Consider the following 22,904-nt stretch of genomic DNA (forward strand, 5'->3'; position numbering starts at 1 on the left):
CTTCCATCACCACATAATGATATTATAATGTATAGGCTAGAAGCGCCTTCCTTCCGGTGCCACATAATGATATTATAATGTATAGACTAGAAGCGCCTTCCTTCCGGTGCCACATAATGATATTATAATGTATAGGCTAGAAGCTCCTTCCTTCCGGTGCCACATAATGATAATATAATGTATAGGCTAGAAGCGCCTTCCTTCCATCACCACATAATGATATTATAATGTATAAGCTAGAAGCTCCTTCTTTCCGGTGCCACATAATGATATTATAATATATAGGCTAGAAGCGCCTTCCTTCCATTACCACATAATGATATTATAATGTATAGGCTAGAAGCTCCATCCTTCCGTCACCACATAATGATAATATAATCTATAGGCTAGAAGCGCCTTCCTACCGGTGCCACATAATGATAATATAATGCATAGGCTAGAAGCGCCTTCCTTCCGGGGGCCACATAATGATATTATAATGTATTGGCTAGAAGCTCCTTCCGGTGCAACATAAAGATATTATAATGTATAGGCTAGAAGCTCCTTCCTTCCATCACCACATAATGATAATATAATGTATAAGCTAGAAGCGCCTTCCTTCCGTCACCACATAATGATATTATAATGTATAGGCTAGAAGCGCCTTCCTTCCATAACCACATAATGATATTATAATGTATAGGCTAGAAGCTCCTTCCTTCCGTCACCACATAATGATAATATAATCTATAGGCTAGAAGCGCCTTCCTTCCGGGGCCACATAATGATAATATAATGTATAGGCTAGAAGCGCCTTCCTTCCGGGGGCCACATAATGATATTATAATGTATAGGCTAGAAGCTCCTTCCGGTGCCACATAATGATATTATAATTTATAGGCTAGAAGAGCCTTCCTTCCATCACCACATAATGATATTATAATGTATAGGCTAGAAGCTCCTTCCTTCCGGTGCCACATAATATTATAATGTATAGGCTAGAAGCTCCTTCCTTCCATCACCACATAATGATATTATAATGTATAGGCTAGAAGCGCCTTCCTTCCGTCACGACATAATGATATTATAATGTATAGGCTAGAAGCTCCTTCCTTCCGGGGCCATATAATGATATTATAATGTATAAGCTAGAAGCTCCTTCCTTCCATCACCACATAATGATATTATAATGTATAGGCTAGAAGCGCCTTCCTTCCGGTGCCACATAATGATATTATAATGTATAGGCTAGAAGCACCTTATTTCCGTCACCACATAATGATATTATAATGTATAGACTAGAAGCGCCTTCCTTCCATCACCACATAATATTATAATGTATAGGCTAGAAGCGCCTTCCTTCCATCACCACATAATGATATTATAATGTATAGGCTAGAAGCTCCTTCCTTCCGGTGCCACATAATGATAATATAATGTATAGGCTAGAAGCGCCTTCCTTCCGGGGGCCACATAATGATATTATAATGTATAGGCTAGAAGCTCCTTCCTTCCGGTGCCACATAATAATATTATAATGTATAAGCTAGAAGCTCCTTCCTTCCATCACCACATAATGATATTATAATGTAGAAGCTAGAAGCTCCTTCTTTCCGGTGCCACATAATGATATTATAATGTATAGGCTAGAAGCGCCTTCCTTCCATCACAACATAATGATAATATAATCTATAGGCTAGAAGCTCCATCCTTCCGTCACCACATAATGATAATATAATCTATAGGCTAGAAGCGCCTTCCTTCCGGGGGCCACATAATGATATTATAATGTATAGGCTAGAAGCTCCTTCCTTCCGGTGCCACATAATGATATTATAATGTATAGGCTAGAAGCTCCATCCTTCCGTCCCCACATAATGATAATATAATCTATAGGCTAGAAGCGCCTTCCTTCCATCACCACATAATGATAATATAATGTATAAGCTCCTTCCTTCCGGTGCCACACAATGATAATATAATGTATATGCTAGAAGCTCCTTCCTTCCATCACCACATAATGATAATATAATGTATAGGCTAGAAGCGTCTTCCTTCCGTCCCCACATAATGATAATATAATGTATAAGCTAGAAGCTCCTTCCTTCCATCACCACATAATGATATTATAATGTATAGGCTAGAAGCTCCTTCCTTCCGGTGCCACATAATGATAATATAATGTATAGGCTAGAAGCTCCTTCCTTCCATCACCACATACTGATAATATAATGTATAGGCTAGAAGCGCCTTCCTTCCGTCACCACATAATGATATTATAATGTATAGGCTAGAAGCGCCTTCCTTCCATCACCACATAATGATATTAGAATGTATAGGCTAGAAGCTCCTCCCTTCCGTCACCACATAATGCTATTATAATGTATAGGCTAGAAGCGCCTTCCTTCCATCACCACATAATGATATTATAATGTATAGGCTAGAAGCTCCTTCCTTCCGTCACCACATAATGATATTATAATGTATAGGCTAGAAGCGCCTTCCTTCCATCACCACATAATGATATTATAATGTAAAGGCTAGAAGCTCCTTCCTTCCATCACCACATAATGATAATATAATGTATAAGCTAGAAGCGCCTTCCTTCCGTCACCATATAATGATATTATAATGTATAGGCTAGAAGCGCCTTCCTTCCATCACCACATAATGATATTATAATGTATAGGCTAGAAGAACCTTCCTTCCGGGGCCACACAATGATATTATAATGTATAGGCTAGAAGCTTCTTCCTTCCGGGGCCACACAATGATATTATAATGTATAGGCTAGAAGCTCCTTCCTTCCGTCACGACATAATGATATTATAATGTATAGGCTAGAAGCTCCTTCCTTCCGGGGCCATATAATGATATTATAATGTATAGGCTAGAAGCTCCTTCCTACCGTCACCACATAATGATATTATACTGTATAGGCTAGAAGTGCCTTCCTTCTGGGGCCACATAATGATATTATAATGTATAGGCTAGAAGCTCCTTCCTTCCGGTGCCACATAATAATATTATAATGTATAAGCTAGAAGCGCCTTCCTTCCGTCACCACATAATGATATTATAATGTATAGGCTAGAAGCGCCTTCCTTCCATCACCACATAATGATATTATAATGTATAGGCTAGAAGCTCCTTCCTTCCGGTGCCACATAATGATATTATAATGTATAGACTAGAAGCTCCTTATTTCCGTCACCACATAATGATATTATAATGTATAGGCTAGAAGCTCCTTCCTTCCGGTGCCACATAATAATATTATAATGTATAAGCTAGAAGCTCCTTCCTTCCATCACCACATAATGATATTATAATGTATAGGCTAGAAGCGCCTTCCTTCCGGTGCCACATAATGATATTATAATGTATAGACTAGAAGCGCCTTCCTTCCGGTGCCACATAATGATATTATAATGTATAGGCTAGAAGCTCCTTCCTTCCATCACCACATAATATTATAATGTATAGGCTAGAAGCGCCTTCCTTCCATCACCACACAATGATATTATAATGTATAGGCTAGAAGCTCCTTCCTTCCGGTGCCACATAATGATAATATAATGTATAGGCTAGAAGCGCCTTCCTTCCGGTGCCACATAATGATATTATAATGTATAGGCTAGAAGCTCCTTCCTTCCGGTGCCACATAATGATAATATAATGTATAGGCTAGAAGCGCCTTCCTTCCATCACCACATAATGATATTATAATGTATAAGCTAGAAGCTCCTTCTTTCCGGTGCCACATAATGATATTATAATATATAGGCTAGAAGCGCCTTCCTTCCATTACCACATAATGATATTATAATGTATAGGCTAGAAGCTCCATCCTTCCGTCACCACATAATGATAATATAATCTATAGGCTAGAAGCGCCTTCCTACCGGTGCCACATAATGATAATATAATGTATAGGCTAGAAGCGCCTTCCTTCCGGGGGCCACATAATGATATTATAATGTATTGGCTAGAAGCTCCTTCCGGTGCAACATAAAGATATTATAATGTATAGGCTAGAAGCTCCTTCCTTCCATCACCACATAATGATAATATAATGTATAAGCTAGAAGCGCCTTCCTTCCGTCACCACATAATGATATTATAATGTATAGGCTAGAAGCGCCTTCCTTCCATAACCACATAATGATATTATAATGTATAGGCTAGAAGCTCCTTCCTTCCGTCACCACATAATGATAATATAATCTATAGGCTAGAAGCGCCTTCCTTCCGGGGCCACATAATGATAATATAATGTATAGGCTAGAAGCGCCTTCCTTCCGGGGGCCACATAATGATATTATAATGTATAGGCTAGAAGCTCCTTCCGGTGCCACATAATGATATTATAATTTATAGGCTAGAAGAGCCTTCCTTCCATCACCACATAATGATATTATAATGTATAGGCTAGAAGCTCCTTCCTTCCGGTGCCACATAATATTATAATGTATAGGCTAGAAGCTCCTTCCTTCCATCACCACATAATGATATTATAATGTATAGGCTAGAAGCGCCTTCCTTCCGTCACGACATAATGATATTATAATGTATAGGCTAGAAGCTCCTTCCTTCCGGGGCCATATAATGATATTATAATGTATAAGCTAGAAGCTCCTTCCTTCCATCACCACATAATGATATTATAATGTATAGGCTAGAAGCGCCTTCCTTCCGGTGCCACATAATGATATTATAATGTATAGGCTAGAAGCACCTTATTTCCGTCACCACATAATGATATTATAATGTATAGACTAGAAGCGCCTTCCTTCCATCACCACATAATATTATAATGTATAGGCTAGAAGCGCCTTCCTTCCATCACCACATAATGATATTATAATGTATAGGCTAGAAGCTCCTTCCTTCCGGTGCCACATAATGATAATATAATGTATAGGCTAGAAGCGCCTTCCTTCCGGGGGCCACATAATGATATTATAATGTATAGGCTAGAAGCTCCTTCCGGTGCCACATAATGATATTATAATGTATAGGCTAGAAGCGCCTTCCTTCCGGGGGCCACATAATGATATTATAATGTATAGGCTAGAAGAGCCTTCCTTCCATCACCACATAATGATATTATAATGTATAGGCTAGAAGCTCCTTCCTTCCGGGGCCATATAATGATATTATAATGTATAGGCTAGAAGCTCCTTCCTACCATCACCACATAATAATATTATAATGTATAAGCTAGAAGCGCCTTCCTTCCGTCACCACATAATGATATTATAATGTATAGGCTAGAAGCGCCTTCCTTCCATCACCACATAATGATATTATAATGTATAGGCTAGAAGCTCCTTCCTTCCGGTGCCACATAATGATATTATAATGTATAGGCTAGAAGCACCTTATTTCCGTCACCACATAATGATATTATAATGTATAGACTAGAAGCGCCTTCCTTCCATCACCACATAATATTATAATGTATAGGCTAGAAGCGCCTTCCTTCCATCACCACATAATGATATTATAATGTATAGGCTAGAAGCTCCTTCCTTCCGGTGCCACATAATGATAATATAATGTATAGGCTAGAAGCGCCTTCCTTCCGGGGGCCACATAATGATATTATAATGTATAGGCTAGAAGCTCCTTCCGGTGCCACATAATGATATTATAATGTATAGGCTAGAAGCGCCTTCCTTCCATCACCACATAATGATATTATAATGTATAAGCTAGAAGCTCCTTCTTTCCGGTGCCACATAATGATATTATAATATATAGGCTAGAAGCGCCTTCCTTCCATTACCACATAATGATATTATAATGTATAGGCTAGAAGCTCCTTCCTTCCGTCACCACATAATGATAATATAATCTATAGGCTAGAAGCTCCTTCCGGTGCCACATAATGATATTATAATGTATAGGCTAGAAGCTCCTTCCGGTGCCACATAATGATATTATAATGTATAGGCTAGAAGAGCCTTCCTTCCATCACCACATAATGATATTATAATGTATAGGCTAGAAGCTCCTTCCTTCCGGTGCCACATAATGATATTATAATGTATAGGCTAGAAGCTCCTTCCTTCAATCACCACATAATGATATTATAATGTATAGGCTAGAAGCTCCTTCCTTCCATCACCACATAATGATATTATAATGTATAGGCTAGAAGCTCCTTCCTTCCGTCACCACATAATGATATTATAATGTATAGGCTAGAAGCTCCTTCCTTCCGTCACCACATAATGATAATATAATGCATAGGCTAGAAGCTCCTTCCTTCCATCACCACATAATGATATTATAATGTAAAGGCTAGAAGCTCCTTCCTTCCATCACCACATAATGATAATATATAGGCTAGAAGCTCCTTCCGGTGCCACATAATGATATTATAATGTATAGGCTAGAAGAACCTTCCTTCCGGGGCCACACAATGATATTATAATGTATAGGCTAGAAGCTCCTTCCTTCCGGTGCCACATAATGATATTATAATGTATAGGCTAGAAGCTCCATCCTTCCGTCACCACATAATGATAATATAATCTATAGGCTAGAAGCGCCTTCCTTCCATCACCACATAATGATAATATAATGTATAAGCTAGAAGCTCCTTCCTTCCGTGCCACATAATAATATTATAATGTATAAGCTAGAAGCTCCTTCCTTCCATCACCACATAATGATATTATAATGTATAGGCTAGAAGCTCCTTATTTCCGTCACCACATAATGATATTATAATGTATAGACTAGAAGCTCCTTCCTTCCATCACCACATAATATTATAATGTATAGGCTAGAAGCGCCTTCCTTCCATCACCACATAATGATATTATAATGTATAGGCTAGAAGCTCCTTCTTTCCGGTGCCACATAATGATATTATAATATATAGGCTAGAAGCGCCTTCCTTCCATTACCACATAATGATATTATAATGTATAGGCTAGAAGCTCCTTCCTTCCGGGGGCCACATAATGATATTATAATGTATAGGCTAGAAGCGCCTTCCGTCCGTGGGCCACATAATGATATTATAATGTATAGGCTAGAAGCGCCTTCCTTCCGGGGGCCACATAATGATATTATAATGTATAGGCTAGAAGCTCCTTCCGGTGCCACATAATGATATTATAATGTATAGGCTAGAAGCGCCTTCCTTCCATCACCACATAATGATATTATAATGTATAGGCTAGAAGCTCCTTCCTTCCGGTGCCACATAATGATATTATAATGTATAGGCTAGAAGCACCTTCCTTCCATTACCACATAATGATATTATAATGTATAGGCTAGAAGCGCCTTCCTTCCATCACCACATAATATTATAATGTATAGGCTAGAAGCGCCTTCCTTCCATCACCACATAATGATATTATAATGTATAGGCTAGAAGCGCCTTCCTTCCGGTGCCACATAATGATATTATAATGTATAGGCTAGAAGCTCCTTCCTTCCATCACCACATAATGATATTATAATGTATAGGCTAGAAGCTCCTTCCTTCCGGTGCCACATAATGATATTATAATGTATAGGCTAGAAGCACCTTATTTCCGTCACCACATAATGATAATATAATGTATAGGCTAGAAGCGCCTTCCTTCCATCACCACATAATGATATTATAATGTATAGGCTAGAAGCGCCTTCCTTCCATCACCACATAATGATATTATAATGTATAGGCTAGAAGCTCCTTCCTTCCGGTGCCACATAATGATAATATAATGTATAGGCTAGAAGCGCCTTCCTTCCGGGGGCCACATAATGATATTATAATGTATAGGCTAGAAGCGCCTTCCTTCCATCACCACATAATGATATTATAATGTATAAGCTAGAAGCTCCTTCTTTCCGGTGCCACATAATGATATTATAATATATAGGCTAGAAGCGCCTTCCTTCCATTACCACATAATGATATTATAATGTATAGGCTAGAAGCTCCGTCCTTCCGTCACCACATAATGATAATATAATCTATAGGCTAGAAGCGCCTTCCTTCCGGTGCCACATAATGATAATATAATGTATAGGCTAGAAGCGCCTTCCGTCCGTGGGCCACATAATGATATTATAATGTATAGGCTAGAAGCTCCTTCCATCCATCACCACATAATGATATTATAATGTATAGGCTAGAAGCTCCTTCCTTCCGGTGCAACATAATGATAATATAATGTATAAGCTAGAAGCGCCTTCCTTCCATCACCACATAATGATAATATAATGTATAAGCTAGAAGCGCCTTCCTTCCGTCACCACATAATGATATTATAATGTATAGGCTAGAAGCTCCTTCCTTCCGGGGCCACATAATGATAATATAATGTATAGGCTAGAAGCGCCTTCCTTCCGGGGGCCACATAATGATATTATAATGTATAGGCTAGAAGCTCCTTCCTTCCATCACCACATAATGATAATATAATGTATAGGCTAGAAGCGCCTTCCTTCCATCACCACATAATGATATTATAATGTATAGGCTAGAAGCTCCTTCCTTCCGTCACCACATAATGATAATATAATTTATAGGCTAGAAGCGCCTTCCTTCCGGGGCCACATAATGATAATATAATGTATAGGCTAGAAGCGCCTTCCTTCCGGTGCCACATAATGGTATTATAATGTATAGGCTAGAAGCTCCTTATTTCCGTCACCACATAATGATATTATAATGTATAGACTAGAAGCGCCTTCCTTCCATCACCACATAATGATAATATAATGTATAAGCTAGAAGCTCCTTCCTTCCGGTGCCACATAATGATATTATAATGTATAGGCTAGAAGCTCCTTCCTTCCATCACCACATAATGATAATATAATGTATAAGCTAGAAGCGCCTTCCTTCCGTCACCACATAATGATATTATAATGTATAGGCTAGAAGCTCCTTCCTTCCGGTGCCACATAATGATATTATAATGTATAGGCTAGAAGCTCCTTCCTTCCATCACCACATAATGATATTATAATGTATAGGCTAGAAGCTCCTTCCTTCAATCACCATATAATGATATTATAATGTATAGGCTAGAAGCTCCTTCCTTCCATCACCACATAATGATATTATAATGTATAGGCTAGAAGCTCCTTCCTTCCGTCACCACATAATGATATTATAATGTATAGGCTAGAAGCTCCATCCTTCCGTCACCACATAATGATAATATAATCTATAGGCTAGAAGCGCCTTCCTTCCGGTGCCACATAATGATAATATAATGTATAGGCTAGAAGCGCCTTCCTTCCGGGGGCCACATAATGATATTATAATGTATAGGCTAGAAGCTCCTTCCGGTGCAACATAATGATATTATAATGTATAGGCTAGAAGCTCCTTCCTTCCATCACCACATAATGATAATATAATGTATAAGCTAGAAGCGCCTTCCTTCCGTCACCACATAATGATATTATAATGTATAGGCTAGAAGCGCCTTCCTTCCATCACCACATAATGATATTATAATGTATAGGCTAGAAGCTCCTTCCTTCCGTCACCACATAATGATAATATAATCTATAGGCTAGAAGCGCCTTCCTTCCGGGGCCACATAATGATAATATAATGTATAGGCTAGAAGCGCCTTACTTCCGGGGGCCACATAATGATATTATAATGTATAGGCTAGAAGCTCCTTCCGGTGCCACATAATGATATTATAATGTATAGGCTAGAAGAGCCTTCCTTCCATCACCACATAATGATATTATAATGTATAGGCTAGAAGCTCCTTCCTACCGTCACCACATAATGATATTATACTGTATAGGCTAGAAGTGCCTTCCTTCTGGGGCCACATAATGATAATATAATGTATAGGCTAGAAGCTCCTTCCTTCCATCACCACATTATGATAATATAATGTATAAGCTAGAAGCGCCTTCCTTCCGTCACCACATAATGATATAATAATGTATAGGCTAGAAGCTCCTTCCTTCCATCACCACATAATGATAATATAATGTATAGGCTAGAAGCGCCTTCCTTCCGTCACCACATAATGATATTATAATGTATAGGCTAGAAGCTCCTTCCTTCCATCACCACATAATGATAATATAATCTATAGGCTAGAAGCTCCTTCCTTCCATCACCACATAATGATATTATAATGTATAGGCTAGAAGCTCCTTCCTTCCGTCACCACATAATGATAATATAATTTATAGGCTAGAAGCGCCTTCCTTCCGGGGCCACATAATGATAATATAATGTATAGGCTAGAAGCGCCTTCCTTCCGGGGGCCACATAATGATATTATAATGTATAGGCTAGAAGCTCCTTCCGGTGCCACATAATGATATTATAATGTATAGGCTAGAAGCACCTTATTTCCGTCACCACATAATGATATTATAATGTATAGACTAGAAGCGCCTTCCTTCCATCACCACATAATATTATAATGTATAGGCTAGAAGCGCCTTCCTTCCATCACCACATAATGATATTATAATGTATAAGCTAGAAGCGCCTTCCTTCCGGTGCCACATAATGATATTATAATGTATAGGCTAGAAGCTCCTTCCTTCCATCACCACATAATGATATTATAATGTATAGGCTAGAAGCTCCTTCCTTCCGGTGCCACATAATGATATTATAATGTATAGGCTAGAAGCACCTTATTTCCGTCACCACATAATGATATTATAATGTATAGGCTAGAAGCGCCTTCCTTCCATCACCACATAATGATATTATAATGTATAGGCTAGAAGCACCTTCCTTCCGGTGCCACATAATGATAATATAATGTATAGGCTAGAAGCGCCTTCCTTCCGGTGCCACATAATGATAATATAATGTATAGGCTAGAAGCGCCTTCCTTCCATCACCACATAATGATATTATAATGTATAAGCTAGAAGCTCCTTCTTTCCGGTGCCACATAATGATATTATAATATATAGGCTAGAAGCGCCTTCCTTCCATTACCACATAATGATATTATAATGTATAGGCTAGAAGCTCCATCCTTCCGTCACCACATAATGATAATATAATCTATAGGCTAGAAGCGCCTTCCTTCCGGTGCCACATAATGATAATATAATGTATAGGCTAGAAGCGCCTTCCGTCCGTGGGCCACATAATGATATTATAATGTATAGGCTAGAAGCTCCTTCCGGTGCAACATAATGATATTATAATGTATAGGCTAGAAGCTCCTTCCTTCCATCACCACATAATGATAATATAATGTATAAGCTAGAAGCGCCTTCCTTCCGTCACCACATAATGATATTATAATGTATAGGCTAGAAGCTCCTTCCTTCCGTCACCACATAATGATAATATAATCTATAGGCTAGAAGCGCCTTCCTTCCGGGGCCACATAATGATAATATAATGTATAGGCTAGAAGCGCCTTCCTTCCGGGGGCCACATAATGATATTATAATGTATAGGCTAGAAGCTCCTTCCGGTGCCACATAATGATATTATAATGTATAGGCTAGAAGAGCCTTCCTTCCATCACCACATAATGATATTATAATGTATAGGCTAGAAGCTCCTTCCTTCCATCACCACATAATGATATTATAATGTATAGGCTAGAAGCTCCTTCCTTCCATCACCACATAATGATATTATAATGTATAGGCTAGAAGCTCCTTCCTTCAATCACCACATAATGATATTATAATGTATAGGCTAGAAGCTCCTTCCTTCCGTCACCACATAATGATATTATAATGTATAGGCTAGAAGCGTCTTCCTTCCATCACCACATAATGATAATATAATGTATAAGCTAGAAGCTCCTTCCTTCCGGTGCCACATAATGATAATATAATGTATATGCTAGAAGCTCCTTACTTCCATCACCACATAATGATAATATAATGTATAGGCTAGAAGCGCCTTCCTTCCGTCACCACATAATGATATTATAATGTATAGGCTAGAAGCGCCTTCCTTCCATCACCACATAATAATATTATAATGTATAGGCTAGAAGCTCCTTCCTTCCATCACCACATAATGATATTATAATGTATAGGCTAGAAGCACCTTCCTTCCATCACCACATAATGATATTATAATGTATAGGCTAGAAGCGCCTTCCTTCCATCACCACATAATGATATTATAATGTATAGACTAGAAGCTCCTTCCTTCCGTCACCACATAATGATATTATAATGTATAGGCTAGAAGCGCATTCCTTCCATCACCACATAATGATAATATAATGTATAGGCTAGAAGCGCCTTTCTTCCATCACCACATAATGATATTATAATGTATAGGCTAGAAGCTCCTTCCTTCCATCACCACATAATGATATTATAATGTATAGGCTAGAAGCGCCTTCCTTCCGGGGCCAAATAATGATAATATAATGTATAGGCTAGAAGCGCCTTCCTTCCGGTGCCACATAATGATAATATAATGTATAGGCTAGAAGCGCCTTCCTTCCATCACCACATAATGATATTATAATGTATAGGCTAGAAGCTCCTTCCTTCCGGGGCCACATAATGATATTATAATGTATAGGCTAGAAGCTCCTTCCTTCCGTCACCACATAATGATATTATAATGTATAGGCTAGAAGCTCCTTCCTTCCATCACCACATAATGATATTATAATGTATAGGCTAGAAGCTCCTTCCTTCCATCACCACATAATGATATTATAATGTATAGGCTAGAAGCTCCTTCCTTCCATCACCACATAATGATATTATAATGTATAGGCTAGAAGCACCTTCCTTCCATCACCACATAATGATATTATAATGTATAGGCTAGAAGCTCCTTCCTTCCGGGGCCACATAATGATAATATAATGTATAGGCTAGAAGCGCCTTCCGGTGCCACATAATGATATTATAATGTATAGGCTAGAAGCTCCTTCCTTCCATCACCACATAATGATAATATAATGTATAGGCTAGAAGCGCCTTCCTTCCATCACCACATAATGATATTATAATGTATAGGCTAGAAGCTCCTTCCTTCCGGTGCCACATAATGATAATATAATGTATAGGCTAGAAGCTCCTTCCTTCCGGTGCCACATAATAATATTATAATGTATAAGCTAGAAGCTCCTTCCTTCCATTACCACATAATGATATTATAATGTATAGGCTAGAAGCTCCTTCCTTCCGTCACCACATAATGATATTATAATGTATAGACTAGAAGCGCCTTCCTTCCATCACCACATAATATTATAATGTATAGACTAGAAGCTCCTTCCTTCCGGTGCCACATAATGATATTATAATGTATAGGCTAGAAGCTCCTTCCTTCCGGTGCCACATAATGATAATATAATGTATAGGCTAGAAGCTCCTTCCTTCCATCACCACATAATGATAATATAATGTATAGGCTAGAAGCGCCTTCCTTCCGGGGGCCACATAATGATATTATAATGTATAGGCTAGAAGCTCCTTCCGGTGCCATATAATGATATTATAATGTATAGGCTAGAAGCGCCTTCCTTCCATTACCACATAATGATATTATAATGTATAGGCTAGAAGAGCCTTCCTTCCATCACCACATAATAATATTATAATGTATAGGCTAGAAGCTCCTTCCTTCCGGGGCCACATAATGATAATATAATGTATAGGCTAGAAGCGCCTTCCTTCCGGGGGCCACATAATGATATTATAATGTATAGGCTAGAAGCTCCTTCCGGTGCCACATAATGATATTATAATGTATAGGCTAGAAGCACCTTATTTCCGTCACCACATAATGATATTATAATGTATAGACTAGAAGCGCCTTCCTTCCATCACCACATAATATTATAATGTATAGGCTAGAAGCGCCTTCCTTCCATCACCACATAATGATATTATAATGTATAAGCTAGAAGCGCCTTCCTTCCGGTGCCACATAATGATATTATAATGTATAGGCTAGAAGCTCCTTCCTTCCATCACCACATAATGATATTATAATGTATAGGCTAGAAGCTCCTTCCTTCCGGTGCCACATAATGATATTATAATGTATAGGCTAGAAGCACCTTATTTCCGTCACCACATAATGATATTATAATGTATAGGCTAGAAGCGCCTTCCTTCCATCACCACATAATGATATTATAATGTATAGGCTAGAAGCACCTTCCTTCCGGTGCCACATAATGATAATATAATGTATAGGCTAGAAGCGCCTTCCTTCCGGTGCCACATAATGATAATATAATGTATAGGCTAGAAGCGCCTTCCTTCCATCACCACATAATGATATTATAATGTATAAGCTAGAAGCTCCTTCTTTCCGGTGCCACATAATGATATTATAATATATAGGCTAGAAGCGCCTTCCTTCCATTACCACATAATGATATTATAATGTATAGGCTAGAAGCTCCATCCTTCCGTCACCACATAATGATAATATAATCTATAGGCTAGAAGCGCCTTCCTTCCGGTGCCACATAATGATAATATAATGTATAGGCTAGAAGCGCCTTCCGTCCGTGGGCCACATAATGATATTATAATGTATAGGCTAGAAGCTCCTTCCGGTGCAACATAATGATATTATAATGTATAGGCTAGAAGCTCCTTCCTTCCATCACCACATAATGATAATATAATGTATAAGCTAGAAGCGCCTTCCTTCCGTCACCACATAATGATATTATAATGTATAGGCTAGAAGCTCCTTCCTTCCGTCACCACATAATGATAATATAATCTATAGGCTAGAAGCGCCTTCCTTCCGGGGCCACATAATGATAATATAATGTATAGGCTAGAAGCGCCTTCCTTCCGGGGGCCACATAATGATATTATAATGTATAGGCTAGAAGCTCCTTCCGGTGCCACATAATGATATTATAATGTATAGGCTAGAAGAGCCTTCCTTCCATCACCACATAATGATATTATAATGTATAGGCTAGAAGCTCCTTCCTTCCATCACCACATAATGATATTATAATGTATAGGCTAGAAGCTCCTTCCTTCCATCACCACATAATGATATTATAATGTATAGGCTAGAAGCTCCTTCCTTCAATCACCACATAATGATATTATAATGTATAGGCTAGAAGCTCCTTCCTTCCGTCACCACATAATGATATTATAATGTATAGGCTAGAAGCGTCTTCCTTCCATCACCACATAATGATAATATAATGTATAAGCTAGAAGCTCCTTCCTTCCGGTGCCACATAATGATAATATAATGTATATGCTAGAAGCTCCTTACTTCCATCACCACATAATGATATTATAATGTATAGACTAGAAGCTCCTTCCTTCCGTCACCACATAATGATATTATAATGTATAGGCTAGAAGCGCATTCCTTCCATCACCACATAATGATAATATAATGTATAGGCTAGAAGCGCCTTTCTTCCATCACCACATAATGATATTATAATGTATAGGCTAGAAGCTCCTTCCTTCCATCACCACATAATGATATTATAATGTATAGGCTAGAAGCGCCTTCCTTCCGGGGCCAAATAATGATAATATAATGTATAGGCTAGAAGCGCCTTCCTTCCGGTGCCACATAATGATAATATAATGTATAGGCTAGAAGCGCCTTCCTTCCATCACCACATAATGATATTATAATGTATAGGCTAGAAGCTCCTTCCTTCCGGGGCCACATAATGATATTATAATGTATAGGCTAGAAGCTCCTTCCTTCCGTCACCACATAATGATATTATAATGTATAGGCTAGAAGCTCCTTCCTTCCATCACCACATAATGATATTATAATGTATAGGCTAGAAGCTCCTTCCTTCCATCACCACATAATGATATTATAATGTATAGGCTAGAAGCTCCTTCCTTCCATCACCACATAATGATATTATAATGTATAGGCTAGAAGCACCTTCCTTCCATCACCACATAATGATATTATAATGTATAGGCTAGAAGCTCCTTCCTTCCGGGGCCACATAATGATAATATAATGTATAGGCTAGAAGCGCCTTCCGGTGCCACATAATGATATTATAATGTATAGGCTAGAAGCTCCTTCCTTCCATCACCACATAATGATAATATAATGTATAGGCTAGAAGCGCCTTCCTTCCATCACCACATAATGATATTATAATGTATAGGCTAGAAGCTCCTTCCTTCCGGTGCCACATAATGATAATATAATGTATAGGCTAGAAGCTCCTTCCTTCCGGTGCCACATAATAATATTATAATGTATAAGCTAGAAGCTCCTTCCTTCCATTACCACATAATGATATTATAATGTATAGGCTAGAAGCTCCTTCCTTCCGTCACCACATAATGATATTATAATGTATAGACTAGAAGCGCCTTCCTTCCATCACCACATAATATTATAATGTATAGACTAGAAGCTCCTTCCTTCCATCACCACATAATGATATTATAATGTATAGGCTAGAAGCTCCTTCCTTCCGGTGCCACATAATGATAATATAATGTATAGGCTAGAAGCTCCTTCCTTCCATCACCACATAATGATAATATAATGTATAGGCTAGAAGCGCCTTCCTTCCGGGGGCCACATAATGATATTATAATGTATAGGCTAGAAGCTCCTTCCGGTGCCATATAATGATATTATAATGTATAGGCTAGAAGCGCCTTCCTTCCATTACCACATAATGATATTATAATGTATAGGCTAGAAGAGCCTTCCTTCCATCACCACATAATAATATTATAATGTATAGGCTAGAAGCTCCTTCCTTCCCGGGGCCACATAATGATAATATAATGTAGAGGCTAGAAGCTCCTTCCTTCCATCACCACATAATGATAATATAATGTATAGGCTAGAAGCGCCTTCCTTCCGGGGGCCACATAATGATATTATAATGTATAGGCTAGAAGCTCCTTCCGGTGCCACATAATGATATTATAATGTATAGGCTAGAAGCGCCTTGCTTCCATTACCACATAATGATATTATAATGTATAAGCTAGAAGCTCCTTCCTTCCGGTGCCACATAATGATATTATAATGTATAGGCTAGAAGCACCTGCCTTCCATCACCACATAATGATATTATAAAGTATAGGCTAGAAGCTCCTTCCTTCCATCACAACATAATAATATTATAATGTATAGGCTAGAAGCTCCTTCCTTCCCGGGGCCACATAATGATATTATAATGTATAGGCTAGAAGCTCCATCCTTTCGTCACCACATAATGATAATATAATATATAGGCTAGAAGCGCCTTCCTTCCGGTGCCACATAATGATAATATAATGTATAGGCTAGAAGCGCCTTCCTTCCGGGGGCCACATAATGATATTATAATGTATAGGCTAGAAGCTCCTTCCTTCCATCACCACATAATGATATTATAATGTATAGGCTAGAAGCGCCTTCCTTCCATCACCACATAATGATATTATAATGTATAAGCTAGAAGCTCCTTCTTTCCGGTGCCACATAATGATATTATAATGTATAGGCTAGAAGCGCCTTCCTTCCATCACCACATAATGATAATATAATGTATAAGCTAGAAGCTCCTTCCTTCCGGTGCCACATAATGATAATATAATGTATAGGCTAGAAGCTCCTTCCTTCCATCACCACATAATGATAATATAATGTATAGGCTAGAAGCGCCTTCCTTCCGTCACCACATAATGATATTATAATGTATAGGCTAGAAGCGCCTTCCTTCCGGGGCCACATAATGATATTATAATGTATAGGCTTGAAGCTCCTTCCTTCCATCCCCACATAATGATATTATAATGTATAGGCTAGAAGCTCCTTCCTTCCATCACCACATAATGATAATATAATTTATAGGCTAGAAGCGCCTTCCTTCCATCACCACATAATGATATTATAATGTATAGGCTAGAAGCGCCTTCCTTCCGGGGCCACATAATGATATTATAATGTATAGGCTAGAAGCTCCTTCCTTCCATCACCACATAATGATATTATAATGTATAGGCTAGAAGCTCCTTCCTTCCATCACCACATAATGATATTATAATGTATAGGCTAGAAGCTCCTTCCTTCCTTCCATCACCACATAATGATATTATAATGTATAGGCTAGAAGCGTCTTCCTTCCGTCACCACATAATGATATTATAATGTATAGGCTAGAAGCTCCTTCCTTCCATCACCACATAATGATATTATAATGTATAGGCTAGAAGCGTCTTCCTTCCATCACCACATAATGATATTATAATGTATAGGCTAGAAGCGCCTTCCTTCCATCACCACATAATGATATTATAATGTATAGGCTAGAAGCTCCTTCCTTCCGTCATCACATAATGATATTATAATGTATAGGCTAGAAGCTCCTTCCTTCCATCACCACATAATGATAATATAATGTATAGGCTAGAAGCGCCTTCCTTCCGGGGGCCACATAATGATATTATAATGTATAGGCTAGAAGCTCCTTCCTTCCATCACCACATAATGATATTATAATGTATAGGCTAGAAGCGCCTTCCTTCCATCACCACATAATGATATTATAATGTATAAGCTAGAAGCTCCTTCTTTCCGGTGCCACATAATGATATTATAATGTATAGGCTAGAAGCGCCTTCCTTCCATCACCACATAATGATAATATAATGTATAAGCTAGAAGCTCCTTCCTTCCGGTGCCACATAATGATAATATAATGTATAGGCTAGAAGCTCCTTCCTTCCATCACCACATAATGATAATATAATGTATAGGCTAGAAGCGCCTTCCTTCCGTCACCACATAATGATATTATAATGTATAGGCTAGAAGCGCCTTCCTTCCGGGGCCACATAATGATATTATAATGTATAGGCTAGAAGCTCCTTCCTTCCATCACCACATAATGATAATATTATGTATAGGCTAGAAGCGCCTTCCTTCCATCACCACATAATGATATTATAATGTATAGGCTAGAAGCGCCTTCCTTCCGGGGCCACATAATGATATTATAATGTATAGGCTAGAAGCTCCTTCCTTCCATCACCACATAATGATATTATAATGTATAGGCTAGAAGCGCCTTCCTTCCATCACCACATAATGATATTATAATGTATAGGCTAGAAGCTCCTTCCTTCCATCACCACATAATGATATTATAATGTATAGGCTAGAAGCTCCTTCCTTCCTTCCATCACCACATAATGATATTATAATGTATAGGCTAGAAGCGTCTTCCTTCCGTCACCACATAATGATATTATAATGTATAGGCTAGAAGTTCCTTCCTTCCATCACCACATAATGATATTATAATGTATAGGCTAGAAGCGTCTTCCTTCCATCACCACATAATGATATTATAATGTATAGGCTAGAAGCGCCTTCCTTCCATCACCACATAATGATATTATAATGTATAGGCTAGAAGCTCCTTCCTTCCGTCATCACATAATGATATTATAATGTATAGGCTAGAAGCTCCTTCCTTCCATCACCACATAATGATATTATAATGTATAGGCTAGAAGCTCCTTCCTTCCGGGGCCACATAATGATAATATAATGTATAGGCTAGAAGCTCCTTCCTTCCATCACCACATAATGATATTATAATGTATAGGCTAGAAGCTCCTTCCTTCCGTCATCACATAATGATATTATAATGTATAGGCTAGAAGCTCCTTCCTTCCGTCATCACATAATGATAATATAATGTATAGGCTAGAAGCGCCTTCCTTCCGGGGCCACATAATGATAATATAATGTATAGGCTAGAAGCGCCTTCCTTCCGGTGCCACATAATGATAATATAATGTATAGACTAGAAGCTCCTTCCGTCACCACATAATGATATTATAATGTATAGAGTAGAAGCTCCTTCCTTCCGGTGCCACATAATGATATTATAATGTATAGACTAGAAGCGCCTTCCTTCCATCACCACATAATGATATTATAATGTATAGGCTAGAAGCTCCTTCCTTCCATCACCACATAATGATAATATAATGTATAGGCTAGAAGCGCCTTCCTTCCGGTGCCACATAATGATATTATAATGTATAGGCTAGAAGCGCCTTCCTTCCGGTGCCACATAATGATATTATAATGTATAGGCTAGAAGCGCCTTCCTTCCGGTGCCACATAATGATATTATAATGTATAGGCTAGAAGCGCCTTCCTTCCATCACCACATAATGATATTATAATGTATAGGCTAGAAGCGCCTTCCTTCCGTCATCACATAATGATATTATAATGTATAGGCTAGAAGCTCCTTCCTTCCATCACCACATAATGATATTATAATGTATAGGCTAGAAGCTCCTTCCTTCCGTCATCACATAATGATATTATAATGTATAGGCTAGAAGCTCCTTCCTTCCATCACCACATAATGATATTATAATGTATAGGCTAGAAGCTCCTTCCTTCCGGTGCCACATAATGATATTATAATGTATAGGCTAGAAGCTCCTTCCGGTGCCACATAATAATATTATAATGTATAGGCTAGAAGCGCCTTCCTTCCATCACCACATAATGATATTATAATGTATAGGCTAGAAGCTCCTTCCTTCCATCACCACATAATGATATTATAATGTATAGGCTAGAAGCTCCTTCCTTCCATCACCACATAATGATATTATAATGTATAGGCTAGAAGCTCCTTCCTTCCATCACCACATAATGATATTATAATGTATAGGCTAGAAGCTCCTTCCTTCCGGTGCCACATAATGATAATATAATGTATAGGCTAGAAGCTCCTTCCTTCCATCACCACATAATAATATTATAATGTATAGGCTAGAAGCTCCTTCCTTCCATCACCACATAATGATATTATAATGTATAGGCTAGAAGCTCCTTCCTTCCATCACCACATAATGATAATATAATGTATAGGCTAGAAGCTCCTTCCTTCCATCACCACATAATGATATTATAATGTATAGGCTAGAAGCTCCTTCCTTCCATCACCACATAATGATATTATAATGTATAGGCTAGAAGCTCCTTCCTTCCATCACCACATAATGATAATATAATGTATAGGCTAGAAGCTCCTTCCTTCCGTCACCACATAATGATAATATAATGTATAGGCTAGAAGCGCCTTCCTTCCATCACCACATAATGATATTATAATGTATAGGCTAGAAGCTCCTTCCTTCCGGGGCCACATATTTCCTGTAGGGTTCTCACTAAGTTACGTCCCATCTCTAGCTTTATTATTTGGTCTTACCCTTTATCATGTTATAATCTCCCCGGCGACTCGTGACGTCGGTCTGTAGATGCCAGATTGCACATTGTGTTCGTTTTTAATTTATATTTTACCAATAAACGTTTGGATTTTCTAGATGACGCGGAGCCGGTGCCTCGTTTTACACCCGGGTTTTGATTGTTATTGATGGTAATTTCCTGGTTGGCAGCGACAATTTGTACTGAGCTCAGAGACAGTAGAGATGGGAGATTCTCTCTTTTTTTTAGCTATGCCCATTATAGCCCTAGATGAAATACTTGAGGGGTGTAGCTTCCACAATGGGGTCACTATGGGGGGTTTCCACTGTTTTCCACCACAAGATGTCTTCAGACCTCGCATGGCGCCTAAAATATATTCTCGTAAAAAGGAGGCCCCATAATCCTCCAGGTGCTCCTCTGCTTCGGAAGCCGGTGTTTCGGTCCATTACCGCACTAGGGACACATGTCGGATATCTCTAAACACGGCAGAATCCGGGCAGTAAATATTCCGCTGCGTTTCTCGGGTAAAACCTTCCGTGTTACAGAAATAAATGTGTTTCCAATGAATTTCGATAAAAAAAATAATAATTGAATTTGTAAATTTCACCTCCACTAATTCCTGAGAAACGTCTAAAGGGTTAAGAAACTTTCTGAATGCGGTTGTGAATACTTTGAGGGGCGCGGTTATCAAAGTGAGGTGACTTATTGGGGGTTTGTAATATATAGGCCCATCAGAGACGCTTCACATCTGACCGGCCCCTGTAATAACGGCCTCTTGAAGTTTTCTTGGAAATATGAGACATTTCTGGTAAAGCTGTGACCGTGTAACGTCCGAGAAAAAGAAAAGAACGTTCAAAAGCCATAAAAGTAGAACTGTGGGATGTGAGCGAGTGACGGGATTACTATCGCTTCCACCAGCAGGGACATTATATTACAAACATCTGCATTTATGCACATTTTCTCTACATTTTGGCGTTTTTCACAAATAAACACTGAACGTATCCACAAAAATTTTCCACTAACATAAAGTCCAATGTGTCACAAGAAAACAATCTCAGAATGGCGTGGACAGGTGGAAGCGTTCCGGAGTTATTACCACATAAAGTGACACGTGTCAGATATGAGCAAATCAACTTCATCCTCAAGGCCAAAACAGGCTCAAGCCTGAAGGGGTTAACCACGTGACGTCATCTCATCTTACACTGCAGTCACACGCTGCGTCCTGAAGGGGTTAACCACGTGACGTCATCTCACCTTACACTGCAGTCACACGCCGCGTCCTGAAGGGGTTAACCACGTGACGTCATCTCACCTTACACTGCAGTCACACGCCGCGTCCTGAAGGGGTTAACCACGTGACGTCATCTCACCTTACACTGCAGTCACACGCACCGTCCTGAAGGGGTTAACCACATGACGTCATCTCACCTCACACTGCAGTCACACGCCGCGTCCTGAAGGGGTTAACCACGTGACGTCATCTCACCTCACACTGCAGTCACACGCTGCTTCCTGAAGGGGTTAACCACGTGACATCATCTCACCTCACACTGCAGTCACACGCCGTGTCCTGAAGGGGTTAACCACGTGACGTCATCTCACCTCACACTGCAGTCACACGCCGCGTCCTGAAGGGGTTAACCACGTGACATCATCTCACCTCACACTGCAGTCACACGCCGCGTCCTGAAGGGGTTAACCACGTGACATCATCTCACCTCACACTGCAGTCACAGGCTGCGTC

The 22,904-nt window shown here is 39.0% G+C and overlaps 1 pseudogene; it reads right to left on the reverse strand.

Moving 5' to 3' along the window:
• Positions 1-22,610, reverse strand: part of LOC142684061 (uncharacterized) — a 128,441-nt pseudogene extending 105,831 nt beyond the window's left edge.
• Between the last annotated feature and the right edge of the window lie 294 nt (positions 22,611-22,904).

Source organism: Rhinoderma darwinii (assembly GCF_050947455.1).
Source record: "Rhinoderma darwinii isolate aRhiDar2 chromosome 4 unlocalized genomic scaffold, aRhiDar2.hap1 SUPER_4_unloc_3, whole genome shotgun sequence".
Classification (NCBI taxonomy): domain Eukaryota; kingdom Metazoa; phylum Chordata; class Amphibia; order Anura; family Rhinodermatidae; genus Rhinoderma; species Rhinoderma darwinii.